Source organism: Pteropus medius, unplaced genomic scaffold, assembly GCF_902729225.1.
Source record: "Pteropus medius unplaced genomic scaffold, Ma_sr-lr_union100, whole genome shotgun sequence".
In the NCBI taxonomy this organism is placed as follows: Eukaryota; Metazoa; Chordata; class Mammalia; order Chiroptera; family Pteropodidae; genus Pteropus; species Pteropus medius.
In genome coordinates this window covers 25,755,367-25,770,760 of record NW_024354500.1, presented here as the reverse complement: position 1 = coordinate 25,770,760, position 15,394 = coordinate 25,755,367, and positions in this window count along the sequence as shown.

Genomic DNA, 15,394 nt, shown 5'->3' with positions numbered 1-15,394 from the left:
CTAAATTACTGGATTTTAAAATATTTGTTTGTGGTTCGTTTTTAAAACTAATGGTTTTACTATTTATATCTGTGGTTCTCCAACCTGGCTGAACCTTGTCATAGACTCTGATTTAATTGGTAAGTATGGAAAAGAAAGAGAAATCTATTATATGGGAGGGAGAAAGAGTATCAACAGTTTCAGATAGTGAGCCCAGGAGAAATCGTGCAGGTCAGTTTGATCTGGAGGAAAAAGAGAGAAATAAAACAAAGAGAGAAGCAGTAGAACTGTATAGCAACCTGGTCATCTTATGATAATCATAGTGGAGTTGTTATGAGAAAAAAACATACAAATCATGTAAAAGTAAGTAGAAGTGGTCTAATTAGCTTCATCTTGAAGAAAGGACTAGAGAAGAGCAGCCAATGCTTTGAGCTATGGATTCATTAACAAAGATTGTGAAAGGAGGAATAAGATTCATGTATAAAAGAACTGAAGCCTGTGCATTGAAGGGAATTTCTGGGCACACCTGTCCACCTATTTCTCCCGCTGATTCTGGTCAATCGATGTAGGATTGTAAACCCTAACGCTGCACATGCGAGTGCTCTCACTGGTTTTGCTTGGAAAGACACCTTAGAAATCAGAACTACTGGGCTGGGAAGAGGCGGAAACTCACTTTCAGGAGTCTGGCATAATGGTTCAGAATCATCAGGGAGGGGAGGCTGTCCCGGGGATTGTTCTGAGGGAGCATTTTGGGAGTCAAAAACATTTATATAGACAGTGCTGTGAAATCCATGTGCATTTCAGCACCCTCCAGTTAATGGTTAATATCGTGACTTTTAACACCATAGAAACATAATTCTCATTCAGCTGATCCAACAATCTTTTAATTTCAATAGAAAAAAAATTAAACTTTCTGAAGTATTTCATTTAGAATGAAACTGAAATTTACTAGTAGAGAAAGAGTGGAAATGACTTATTATTTATTCACATTATTCTTCCAACATGTAAAGTATTATCATGTCTTATATCTAATTTACCCCACTAAAAATGATAACGGACTTGCAACTCATGAAGATAAGCAGACTCCCAGGTACTTCAAGGACAAGAGTGTTTAATCTTGGCCTCTTTGCTAATGTAATTTCTAGCAGCTCCCTTCCTCTTATCTCTCTTTTGAAAATATGATAATGAAAATACTAACAACTCATAGGGTTGTCTCTAGCAATAAATTATTTTAAAAGATTTTTCCAAATAGATTCAGAAATTCTAAGTGGAAAGTAGAATTTTCCTCTCTCCTCATTCTTTCCTGTCCTGAGTGAAGAAAAAGACCTGAGAGGAGCTGTGAAGATGATGCTGTGACTCTCCAGTCCAAGGAACCTTGCTTTTGCTGAATGGTTCCTGATTGTTGGTGGGAGTTCCCTTCTAAAGGAACCAGTCCTTTTGTGCAGACACAGTTTGTGGGTATATTCAATGATAGTTTTAGGGCCTGTAAAGCTTTTAGATTTCTGAAAGAAAGAAGCTACCTTTTTTTTTTTTATCAAATATTCTCGACATTGTAGTACAATGATGCTGACGCAGACACTAAGATAAACTCACCTGAGTTTGGTTGACTGTTCAAATGGCTATAAGAGGGTACGTATGTTTTTTAGAAATAAAACAAAATTAGATATAAATGAAGAATTAGATATATGTGAATGACTTTAGAAAAATAATGCAAGTTTATGAAATTAGAAAGCTAAAGTGATGCAAAGAAAACTATATGTAGTTTGACGTATAAGAAATAAGACCAAAAGAATGGGATCTCACCTATTAGAACAATACATATTGAGTGGTATGGGATTCTAGACACTTGAGCCATTTTTACCCCATATTCAGTGAGTCTCTGCTTTAGTGGGTGCTAGGCTAAAATTAGGATGACTGGAGATTTTGAATGAATTCTTAAGAAGTGTACAGCTTCTGTTTATCCTAAGATCTATACAGCTTCTAATCATAGTGGCAAACTTTTAGTTCTGTTGATATGACTATTAAACTATGGATATTCCAAAGCTTTAAAAGCATCAGAACCATACATAGCCATACCATACCATGATGTTTCTTTATTAGCCTTTGTGTACAATGGAGACCATATAGTGTCTACTTCAAAGGATTAAATCATTAAAATGTGGGCAACATAAACTGGCTACTGTTTGTGGCCAAATCAAGATGGTGCCCTGACTTCCAGTTGAGCTGGTGAACAGACAGTGGGATAAGGGTGATAGTAACAACAAATGTGATGCTGTGCTCAGAGCACATGAAGATGTGATAAAATGCATTTCCTGAAGCTACAGATGGCCCATATTTTTCTATATCTTGAACAAAAGGATCCGAGACTAGAAAGTGCAATGTCTGGCTCTCTCTTGCTGTCTGTTGTCAGAGATGAGACCATGAAAACAAGGAGTGTAAGCAAGCATCAGTTTGTGGGTAAACTTGAATTTCCATAAGATGAAACCACATGTGCTTACTGGAAGTGCAGAACAAAAAGTGAAAATGTGGGCTTATAGTTGAATGGTTTGCGCTTGGCCCCTCCTTTTGTTGTTGTTTTTGTTGTTCTCTGGATGTTCTCCTATGACACCAAGGTTACTCCCACTGAACTATGCTTAAATGAATAGTCCCCTTCCACATAAATTTTTAAAGTGGGGTTGTGAGCAGTAGATGTGTGAGGATCTGCATATTTTTGTCATTTTTAACCCTGTTTGAGCCCTGGTCAAATATGATAATTTTCATTTATTTCTCAGTCAGTAAAGTGAATTAGTTTAACTTTTAGAACAATCTTAAGAACTCAAATTATGTAATAACTTAGCACTGCTGCTAAAGTCCAGGATATTTAATTTTATGAAAACAAAGATTTGGTAGTTTGAGGTTGTCAGGAAGAAATTCTCAAGATTTCTAGTAGGTCTGATGTGATTATGAAAGAAAGTAATGAACATTTTTCTATTGTAAAAAAATTGAATATTAGCATATATTGTCAGTTATATTTCTAAAATGCCTTAGTACTGTGGAATTGGAAGATGTATTATATTAAGGAATTGGCTACCGCCTGCTCCCTCATTCATCAGGCATCTTACTTCTGCCTGACCTGTACTAAGGTTCCATAAATAACAGGCTGAGCTGATTGGTTTTTGTGACACTTCTTCCTTCATCTTTCTTTTTCTGTGCTGTAGATGACATTTTACTTCCTTCTACAGAAAAACATCAAGCTATATTTATGCACTCTTTTTTCTGTTACAGTTAATAACTAAGGACTTGAAGTAAACAAGAAATTATTTGGCATGAAATATGAGGTAACCTTTCCTAATTACCACGGAGTAGAAGACCTACAGGCTGGTGACTGACGGAAAGCTATGCATATAAAGTGCTTAGGCACATAGATAAAATATCCAGGAAGTTACATATTTTTTTTCTGAAAAATTCTATCACAGTGTTATACCTTTTAATATTAACTAATGTTGAGATTTTAACTTTCATTTCAATGATGTGAACAATGATACATGTCACTCTTCCCTCTTTTATTTAGGTCCTAACTTCTTCACTATGATTCAGATCATTCTATGCCTACACAGTGTTATTAGCTAACCAGGATACAGTTTGTCTATAGAGAGTCTTTCAGTTAGTGAATGAATCAATGAGCATGTAATTATTGATTTCTCACACAGTACCCACCATGTGAATGATGCAGTTGGGGATACAAGAGGAAATTGAAGGCATGGTTTGTTCAAAAGGAATGTAAGTACTAATCTTGCTGAGGAACAAGACTAAGATTATGAAATTGCTGCTATTCTAATATTTTTGATTTATAAAAATGGTAGATTCGTATAATTCAAAGTAGTGATCATGAAGGATAAAACAGTATACAAGTAGATACCAAATTATGGGATGTAAATTACATGTTCTATAAGGCTTTATGTAGATAGAATATAAGGAGACACGAATTCATCAGAGAACGTTGTATGAATGGTTGGTATGGAAGAGGTGAAGAAAAGTAGAGCAGGCATTCCAGGCAAGAGGAAGCTGTGAAAGTGGAATGAATGGGGGTGTTGGATCTCAGATACAATAAACTGGCTGCTTATAAAACTGGTGAGCTGGGGATTAGCTGGTCCCAGGCTGGGAGAGAATGGAACTGGGCATGCCAGCAGGGCTGTTGTATCACTAAAGGTAGAAACTGGTTGAAATGGAAGGGAAAGGATGAGAAATGCACTAAAGGGAACAAATTCCCTGACTTATCCAGCTGGATGAGCTTTTTACTTTCTGAATTCCATCTTTTCTATCACTTATGCACTACTTTTCATTCAATGATGTCCAGATATGTTCCAGATATGTATTAGACACTGTGATAGATGTTGTATGTACCAGGCATACTTTCTGACCTCTGGTTTAGTTAATTAACAAAAATTCAAATCCATATGTTGTGCCTCCCTAAATCGATTGTAAGTTTTAGTTTAACAGGGACCATAGATTTTTGTATTAATTTTTTCAAAAACTGTAATGAGTGTCTATATGTAACAATCACTGTTGATTTAAAAAAGCCCCATGGTCTGGTTCTCAAGGAGATCCAGATAGTTATAGTAAAATGTGACAATTGTTATCAGCAAATGGCAGTGAAATTAATTTCTTAGGTGTGTTAAAGATTTCAAAGAAAAGTGATCTTTTAAGCTGAGGCTTACAAGATAGAAGTGTTGTGGACTCACAAAGTGAATTATGACTGGACAAGGAAGGTAGAACAACCTGTGCAAAAGCACAGAAGTGGAGGACACAGTGACATGACATAGAATGTACACATATACTAACCCTGCTGAGTGTAGAGTGGATTGAAAAAAGAGATTGTGCAAATGGGCAGGGGCTGGGTAAACATCTGTGTAATTATGCAAAGGACCTTAGGTAGTATGTTATGATGATGCATGTTGATTAGGCAAGATACGTTTGGACTTATATGTTAGATCTCCTGCAGCAAAATGGAGGATAGAGGGGAAGAGGGACATGACTGGACAGAGAGACTGGAAAGGATCTGTTGCTATTGTAACAGTCTGTGACAGATAAGCTGGGAGCAATAACAAGAAGAAAGAAGAAAGAAGGAGGAAATGCAAATAGTAATGAAGAGGTAAAATGAACAGACCTTGGTATTTGACAGAACATAGGGGATAAAATGGAGAGAAAATAATCATCTTGTCTGTCTTATTCATAATTGTCTCTCTACCACCTTGAAGAATGCCTCATTTGGTTTCTCAGTAAATATTTGTCAAAATGAATAAAAGTGAGATATCCAGATTAGTACTGGGTTTCTGGCTGAAGCAGAATGTTTACGCCTGTTGCCAATAAAAGGATTACAGGAGGGGATGATAACGTATTCATCTGTGAACTGCTGAACATACAGGTGATTTCTAGAAAAGTAAACTATAAAACTAATATTAAAGGGTGTGGAGAGTAGGAAAGGAAAAAGAGATAATGAAGGAAATACTAAATCTGACTGCAGAAGCACAGGAAGAGGATTAGGTTAGGTTCAAAGCTCAAGTCCAGAGTGACATTTTCAAGCTGAAATGTTTGACAAGGTAATTTGTCCAGCGAGTTCAATGAGAATAAAATCTGGAAAAATCTGTTCAGCTTGGGAGGACTCAGGGAAGAGTATAATAAGTGCTGGGGTGGCAGCCTTTTTATGTGGATGTGTCAGAAATTAGAGGTTGGCTTGCATTCCAAGTTATTATATAAACTCTGTGGCTTTGTGCATCTTAACCTAAGAGAGATAAAGGCAGCTTATGAAATGTTAATTTTAGTAGTAACCACCAGTTTGAAGGTCAGAGATTGATGTTACTAAACAACAACATTTAAATGTGGAGCTACCATTGTTAAAAATAACACTGACTTGGATCATAGTTTCTTATGTAGAATAGATAATTTCAAACTGTGTGGTTAATATTAATCATAATAATATGTTTTAAAGAAATATGCATTTATTTAATAACTTTATGCTACATAAATTGATAAATCATCCCTAAATATCATATTATGGGCAATACTTACATATCTTAGTCTATTCCCATTCATGGTCTAATTTAGCTGGTTCCTAGAGGTTTTGAGTGGTTACTCTCAAATATTAGTTACATAAAAAACACCTAAGATGCTTGATAAAATTATATATTTTTTTGATTCAAGATGGCCTGGGAGTTAGCATTTTAACAAACGCCCTAATGGGATTCTGATAAAGGAATGAAGAGGTCCTACTTGGAGAAGCATTGCCTCGAAAAGCTCTTTAGTGCTACTTGCATTTTTTAGCTGGTGTTCTTGCTCCCTCAGGTGGTATAATGTGGAATTGTATGTTTCAGAGTTCCCATTGTCAACTGACTAGAAAACTGAGATCCACAATTTATCTACCTGTGAATCCAGGCTTTATTTAACCACGCTATCAACCTACCAATGCAAGTGCAGAATTAGCATTCATCTCCATACAAACAAAGCAGATGACCAGAGAAGACCGGGAAATGTCACATGTAAGATTCATAATTTAGAAATGCTGTGGCCAAAACACAGCTTTAAATTTTTGTTTTGTTTTGAGAATTTTGAAAGAGTCTTTAGGAGAAGAGTACTGAAGAATTATTTGGTGGCAACATTTTCATGGACCAAATGTTTATCCTTTGCTTGGGTTCCCCTGTGAATCGTTCAGGATTTAGAGGTGTTTTAAAACAAGACAGGGTCTGTAAAGCTCATTTGAATTTTCATGTGCTAGTTTTTTTTCCTAATGAAAAGGATATAATTGATAAACATATGATGAAAGGTGTGAAGATTAAAGAGTGTGGGCTGGGAATTCCTCCTTCCTTCTCTTCTTTCCTCCGTGCCTTTTGGCAGTCATTCAACAGATTATTTATTAAAACCACCTGAGAGAGGCTTTGTGCATGATATAGTGATAACTGAGACATCATTTCTATAAACATTTGGTGACAACCAAATATTTATTTATTTCTATAAATAAGGAGAGAGATCTAGCCAAACAAAGCCTGTAATAAACAATCTGTGCCCTAAGGCAGACAGACTACCAGTACTTAGAAGGGGTGATGGACCAAGGAGTGGGGACTGGGTAGCTGTTGGGGAAATCCTACTGGAGAAGATGGCATCCGAACCGGAACCCCTAATGATAGCTCTTTTTAAGTACCTCTGTGTAACTGCATTGCCAATTTATATATCACCCAGTTGTCTGTTCTTTTTGTGGTTCTTTTATTTATTCACTTAGTAGTGATTATGTGTTAGGTGGTGTGCTAAGTGTAGGCCTATAAAGTCACACAGGGCTGACTTGGTCTCTGTCCGCATAGAGCTCCCACACTCATAGTGGAGACAGACAAAAATAACAACTCCCTAAAAATAGATAAAAGAATTATAAATTGAGGAAGGGGCTTTGGAGGAAATATACGAGAAGTTGAGGTAGGGAATAACTTGGATGGGGTGAGCTAAGACCTACATTTGTGAAGGTGATAAGGAAGGCCTCCTGGAGAAAATACAAATTATCATGTTTATTGAGTCCAAGACTATTTTAACTGCTTTTCATGTATTTATATGTTAATCCTCACAACTATACTAGGGAATGTACCATTATTATACCCATCTGACAGGTGAGGAAACTGAGGCATAGAGAAATTAAGTAACTTGACACATAAGTTGTAAGTGGTGGGAACTGGATTCAAGTCTATAGAGCCAAGCCCCAGAGCCTGCTCCCTTGACCACTCTGATAGCCATTTCCTGATAAGACAGAGGAAAAAGCATACGCAGTGCCCCTGAGACAGGAGAACACTTAATGGTTAAGGCACTGGAAGAAGATCTGTAGGAGAGGAACAGAGAGATGGTGAGAGTGGCCGGGTTGAGGTTAGAGATAGAGGCAGAGGCCTGATCCTAAGGGCCCTTTGAGAACATGGTAAGGAGGTCTAGATTTCATTCCGAGTACAGTGGAAAGCCAGGTGGGTTTTAAGCAAGGTTCATATATGATGATATGCCTTTTAAAAAGGTAACTCTCCGAACCTTGGAGAATGGATTGCAGGCAGGAAAGGCAACAGGAAGACCAGTTAGGAGGAAGTTACGAGGTTTTGGCAATGGAGATGGGGAAGAGATCTGAACAGATTTTGGAGGTAGAATGAACAGCACTTTGCATGACAAAGTGTCCCCCATCCTTTCAGAGGTGGCTGGAGGGCTGACAACACCATACTTCTCTAGGGGTTTTGGCTCCTTTTCAGACATGTGTTAATATGGAAACCAATGTTCCATATTGGGCGAGTCACTGAGGGAGTTGAAAAGAATTGGATATATTATTTACCTTAAAGCAGTAGAACTACTGATGGTTGAGGAAAAGGCCTTTTTCCGGTATATTGTGCTGATTTCACAGCTGAGGACACGGAGCTCAGAGAAGGTAAGTAATTAATTACCAAACTGGTTAGTCACTGACTTGGGAGTCAAATACATGTGCTTTTCCTTGATCCCGCACATGCCTAACTGGTTTCTATTTAAGACAGACAAATTTAACTTATTCGGTGATTTCCCACCATTTCTAGGGTACTGGAGTACTCTGTTACAGACTGTGTACTTTCTTTATTTCTTAACTCTTTAATTTGGGATGGTTTTCTTTGAGGGCAACCATTCCCATCTCACAACACATGTACAATGAAGTTCCTTCTGAGCATTTCCCTTCTCTCCTTATATATGGAAACAGAAAGAAACACAGAACAGGACAAGGCGATAAGCTAACTTCTCATGTGATTTGGTTCCCTTCTCTGCCTTCATGTTTGCCTTCAGGAATTCTTACCCTTGATTATAAGTAGTCCTGGTGTGAACAGGGTTACAGAGAAGGTCAGGAACTGCTGAACATTTTGGACTACAAGGAATGTGCTGGAGGCAGAAAACAGGAGGAGGCTGCATCTAGGCAAATGTCTCCTTTATCCACAGACAATTAGAGTGTCCCTGAAGAATCTCTAAAGTATCCTCAAAGGAGCTCAGCAAGTGCTAGAGGGTCCAATTAATCTTACCGTAGCCCCTCCGTCCAGTGTAAAATATTAGGTTGTTTTGCAGTGCCGAGTGATTGTTTGCCAGCTGAAACTTCAAGTGGAATTCATAATCGAAGTCAATGTCCGGGATCCGTGAATAAGCCAGGAATGAAGTGTATCCAAAGGCATCCGTGCCACTGAATCTGGGCTGAGTAATATTAATAGCTGTGGAAAAACCCAAACCCAACTGTTAAAATAAACCTATATATGTACTTGTAAAGTGAGAGTTATGGTTTGCTGATGCATCTGGCCAGATAGTCTGTTTACTATCATATTAATTATACTTAAGTGCCCTAGCATTGAGCAACAAAGTGACTCAATAGGGAATTCAAAAACCAGAGGAAAGGAAGTACAGTGTTTTGAGATCCTGCATATACTCTTTCACTCACATACTCTCTCTACGTAATGAAGAATCCACTTAAAAAGCAAAACCCTGTGTTTTGGAGATTAGTTTTAGAAATAGATTACTGGCAGTCAAAGTATTTACCCAGGTGTGTTGTAAACATGATTTGGCATACAAACACTCATTATGACTTAGGAACTCACAGCTTGGAACAAACTATGCTTTTTTTAATCCTGCACCTTTACAATAGTTGAAGCCGAGGGTCAGGGGTAGGAAAGCCAAGAAATGAAAAGGAAATTAATCAGTTTCCATCACAATATTGTGAATGATTAGAACTTTTATTGAAGTAAAAAAAGTTACTGTCTAAAAGAAATGTTCATCCCTACTTTGTTGAGATGCTTGTTTGATAATGAAAGCATGGGTTTCGATAGGCTTGGAACCATAGGAAGATTTAGTAGAACCAGGAAATGGTAAAAAACAGAAGTTCAGGGTCCAGTGTGGACAAAATAGAATTTGATTGAAGGCTGCTATTAACCTGCCAGCTTCTCTTTTCATACTGCCTCTAATTTTCTTGTATCCAAATTTTTCTCTTTCATTGCTCTGTTTCCTTCATAAATAGTCCCATTCGGCTTTTATTTCTCCACTCTAAGAGGACCACAAGAAATATGAAGGGGGACTTTGACCTCCATCCTGGTCTGTTATGGACTGTATTCCTGGATTAAAGGATGTTCCTAGGATCTATTTTTATTGGTTCAAGACAACTTGATGGAGGAAAGAAGAGCTTGTCTTGATTACCTTATAGTGCTCCCTTATTCTCAAGAGATGCTGGCTCTCCTGGCAAGTTGTAACACTAGAATATTTACAAGCCTAAAGAAATATCCTCACTCTGGTATCCAATGCTTAAAACAAAAGAACTTGTTATGTCTGGTTGTAATTGTTCATATAGCAAATAATTGTGCTATCCTGAGAAAAATGATTCTAGTTATCAGAGGGTTTTATTTCTGTTTGTTTCATATAACTATTCAAGTAAGGTAATTGTGTGGAATAAGTTGGATACTTAGTTTTAACGTTTTATTAAAATCTTATTATTTTATTCCTTGGGATGTGTGACCTATGATAAATTTTTTCTTAAAACTTACCAGAATCTGAAGTAGGATTCTGGGACCTATCACCTTTTATTTTTTATAGAATGATGTAATTTATGGTTTGTATTCCAGAGATAATGAGACTCTTTCCATCAGATATTTCACTTTCAGTAGTTCTATAGGTAGGGTGGTTCAGGGAAATAAAATGTTTTGGAATTGAAACAAAATAAGAATACTGTTAATGTAGTAATGTCGGCATTAAAAACAATGAAAACAGAATTCAATTAAATTTATCACTAAAATAGAGAAATGACTTCAAGCTTTCTTCTTCTTAATAATTTACAACTGAGTCTACAAAAAACTTTGGTATACTTAGGTTATATCAACAAATGCATCATATGAATTTCATCGTCAGACCCTGTGCTAGAGGCTGGTGACGCATAGATAATAAAGCACGGTCCCTACCCTCAAAAAACCAGTGTGTGGTCAATAAATTTATTCAGCAGAACTGGAAAGAAAGTTGAGGCTTGGCTGATGAGCAGCAATTCACCTGGCAGATGAAAAGGAAAAATCATTTCAGGTAGAAAGAAGAGCACATTTTAAGGTGGGGAGGCCAAAATAGCACGTCATACTCAGGAAACTCATGGAGTTTGTAAATCGATGAGTGAAATATAAAAAGGAAGAGTGAAAGCAAGCGAAATGAAATATGAGTCAAATTATAAAAGGCTTTATATTTTCTCCATAACATTTGAGTAGTTTGGCAATGATCAGGGTCGCCTTTTAGAAATATTAGTCTGGTGATGAAATGTGAAGCTCAGATTAGACAGAGAGAGCTGGAAGACCAACCCTTGGTCAAAATGAAAATGAGGACTTTGATAATATTACGAAATATAACAATGAGTTAAGGTTACACTGAATTGTAAATGGGAGAAAATTGATGGGTAATTCACAGATAAAGGTAATGGTGTGATATTTAACTTACTGAAAATGTAATGTTGTGATATTTATTTAAACAGTTACACAACTTCTATTAGTGCTAGCATCCAACCAGAATTAAGCTTATGACACAATTTTATACTCCTAAAAAGTACTATGTATAATGAAACCTTAGGACAACAATCCCCACAGGAATGGATATGTCAGGTGATCGTTACTTCTTAGCGGAAAGCCATGCTGCCCAATAACATAGCAACTCACCACATGTGGCTGTTGAAGACTTGAACTGCGGCTAGGCCCAACTGAGTTGGGTTTAGTATGGCGAAAACAATGTAAAACATCTTATTAATAATGTTTTATACGCATTAAATATTGGGTTAAATAGCATTATTAAAATTAATTACACTTGTTTTTTTCACTTTAAAAAATGTGGCTACTAGAAAACAAAATTATATAGGCAAGTCACATTATATTTACACTGAATAACACTGCAGAGAGAACCACATGTCGCTTGGCAGTTAAGTTTTATCTTTAAATCCACAGTTAGGATTTACTTCAAGGGTCTGTGTCTTTTGGTAACTTTGAATGTGTAAAATGATAGAGCCTACACAAAGCATTCGGAATCAGAAAGGGGTCAGAGAATGTCTAGCCCATTGCTAAGAGTCCCCTGTGTCCTCATCTCCGCTGTCTCCATCATGTTGGATGTGGCAGGAGAACATGGAGGAACACAGATTAGGAGAAGGAAGACTTTCAACCTTACAAATGATTCTTTCCAATTCTTTAATCTGTTCATGATCTTAAACCAGGCAACATTTGGTTAATTTGATTACTCTATTACACAAATCCAGATCAGACTTCTGGGAACATCATTCGTCATCAAATCAAGATACTGAACAGATTGTAATGGGAATATTTTAGGTCTACTAAATGTATTTTTTCCTTTTGTAATTCCTAGTTGCCTCATGGTTTCCATATGTGAATTTATGCATTTTTTCTCAGTTCTTTTAAAGTTATAGCAATGGATTGGGAACATGAGGAAGGAAGGGGAATACTGGGATTTAAACAAAAATTAATGATTTAGTGTGTGGAAAAAGTGAGCAAAAGCTCACAACAGTCTGGGGACATTTCAGACAGTCAAAAAGCTTTATGAATCTCAACATCATCTAGGGTCATTAAAAATTCTACAAATCTTTAATGAACGGAGAGTGTTGTAATCTTTTCTACAATATAGTGCTATGTCGTAGGCTTAATGGAGAATCTTTGCAAACATGTTATATAATGCTTCCAGAACATTTAGCAAAAATTACCACAAAAGGATATAAGCTTCTGTCTTCTAGAAAATTTACTAAGGCAATTTAAAAAAAAATTCCCAATAAGGGCAGAGAAATAAGGCATTATTGTTTTAAATGTAGCTATAGTTTTTTCTTTTAAAAATATTCCATAGAGGGTCCTTTTAATTTGATTTACTGAAGTTTTGTGTATAGAAATGATCAAGATGAGCTACTGGGTTGTGGGAAGAAGACATATGTGGATCTCAGATAGCAGAACATCTTCTCTTCTGCTCCACAGTCAGTGACACCCTTTGAAGCTGCTGGCTGGCATTAAGACATGAGCTACTATACGTTATAGTGATTGAGGGGAGGCCACTAGAGCCAGCCAGCTCAGGCTTGATTCTGGATTTCCTCACTTTCTATGTAAACTTGGACAAATTAACTATTTTTCTTTTAGTTTCTCATCTGTAAAATGAGAACAGTAAGAGTACCTAACTTTTTATGAAGAAAGAAAAGTATGTGGCTGAAGGAAATCTCAAGTGGACAAACTTCTGGCATCAGCCCTGTAATCTTACTACATTTTCCCAGTCAAGTCACTTTCCAGTCTGTAAGGCAACTAATTTACACCTACTCTTTTCTCCTCCCACATCTAATATTCATCTTCTCGCTCTCAATTAATGATCTTGCTTCTTATATCACTGAGAAAAAAAAAAAAACTCTAAGAACAGAGAACTATCTCATCCTTCCACCATCAAATTCTCCCATCCTCAAATCTTTCATTTCGATCCATATGTTCTGCCTTTCCTCTTGTTACAAGGTTGACTTTGCCTCATTTACTCAAAGGTATCATTTCAGTGTTTCTTTCTTATTTCCCAGGAGACACCAAATTCTTCTCTACTGAATTATTTCCTTCAACACCAGATATGCTACACTATCTCCATCTTAAAAAAAAAAAAAGCTTTCCTCAACTCTATATTTCTCTCTAGTTACTCTTTGTTTCTCTGTTCATCCTTATAAGATTTTCCTGAAGAGTAGCATCTATATAGACTCTTTCAATTTGTTACCACTCGTTTACTCTTAATTTCATTCTCTCTCTTTCCCCTGAAACTTTTTATGTTAAGGTCATCAGAGACCACCATCTTTCTAAATTCAACATCAATTCTGTTTTCATCTTCTTCAATGTCTCAGAAGCAGTGAACATAGTTGATTAGTCCTTTTCTCTTGAAATGCTTTCTTTACTTGGTTTCCATGATATTTTACTCTCCTAGTAGTCTTCCTACTTTAAAGAGCTCCCCCTCATTCTCCTTTTCTTCCAGTTACCATCATTCCTAATTTCATCACACATGCCATCTACAGGAGGAAGACTCCTGAGTAATAGGCTTTATCCTTGACTTCTTTCTGGGCCTCCAGAGCTCCAGATTCATATATCCAACTACCTAGTAAATATCGAACATACATTTGTTTGTCCAGTAGGAATCTAGAGCTGGTCATATATAAGACAGAACTCTTTATTCTCATATCTTTTGTAAGCTTCCTTCCCAACACAATCCCTTCTCTTCCTTCCCAATCAAATCTCTTCCCCATTCTTTCCTGTCTTTGCTAGTAACAAAAACTAGTCATCATTCCTAAATTGTTTCCATCTCCCTGCCACCTTAACTAGTTGACTGGTAAATCCTGTCAGTCTCATCTTCAAAATATATCCTGAATCTGACTCTCATCATCTCCATTAATGCCATCAAAGTTCAAGGCACTAGTTTCTCTAGCTTGGACTACAATATTGGCATCTTAACTGGTCTCCTTTGCCTCCTCTGTCCCTTTATAGTTTCTTTTCCACATTGCAGCAACACAGTCCTTTAAATATTAATTGCATATTCAAAATCCTCCAGCGTTTTCCCTTGAATTTTGAAGAAATACTTTCAAAAACTCCTTAGCATAGTCTAAAGCCCCTACTCTCCAAGTTTGTTTTATACTCATTTCTTTTTGCTCATTCTGCTCCAAACATGCTTATTTCCTTATGTTTCTCAAACAAACCGAACATGCTGTCAGCTCAGGGCTTCTACTCTTTAGTTTCCAAGGCCTGAAACATATTGTCTCCAAAAGATGCATGGCCTACTCCTTCACCTCCTTCAGGACTCTGTGCAAGTGTTCCCTCTTCACTAGGGTCTTCCCTGACCATTCTATTAAATTATTAATCTCCTTTTACCCCTGTCACGTTCTGGTTCCTTAACCTGCTTTGATTACCATAGCCCAATTACATTATGTGCTATTTATTGTCACTCTCCCCAATTAGACCGAAGATCTTGTCAAGGCAGAGAATTTGCCTGTCCTTCACAAACTCTAGAATATGTACTAGTGCCTGGCTCAGGTGGATACGGGATACATATTTACCAAGTGGTTGCACAGATAGATATAAAGGGTTTAACACAGTGTTGAAAAGATAGTGACGTATCTATTTACATGTTATTTTCTGGATGTTATCGTTTATCTAATATCTTAACTGTTCTGTTTTTATGTGACTAAGGGAAAAATTGGAGCTAGTAGATGAAAATGAAAAATAGAATTTTACACCATTACCAATGCTCGTTTTTGCTTGTTTGATTTTATTTTTGTACTTTTCTAATCATTGGCTTCTTTTAATTAATTAATTAGTTAATTAATTATTTTGGCGAGGCAACCCTTGGTTGACCTCACAGTTTACAAGGACCTTGTAAGTTTACAATCCCTTATTTTTTA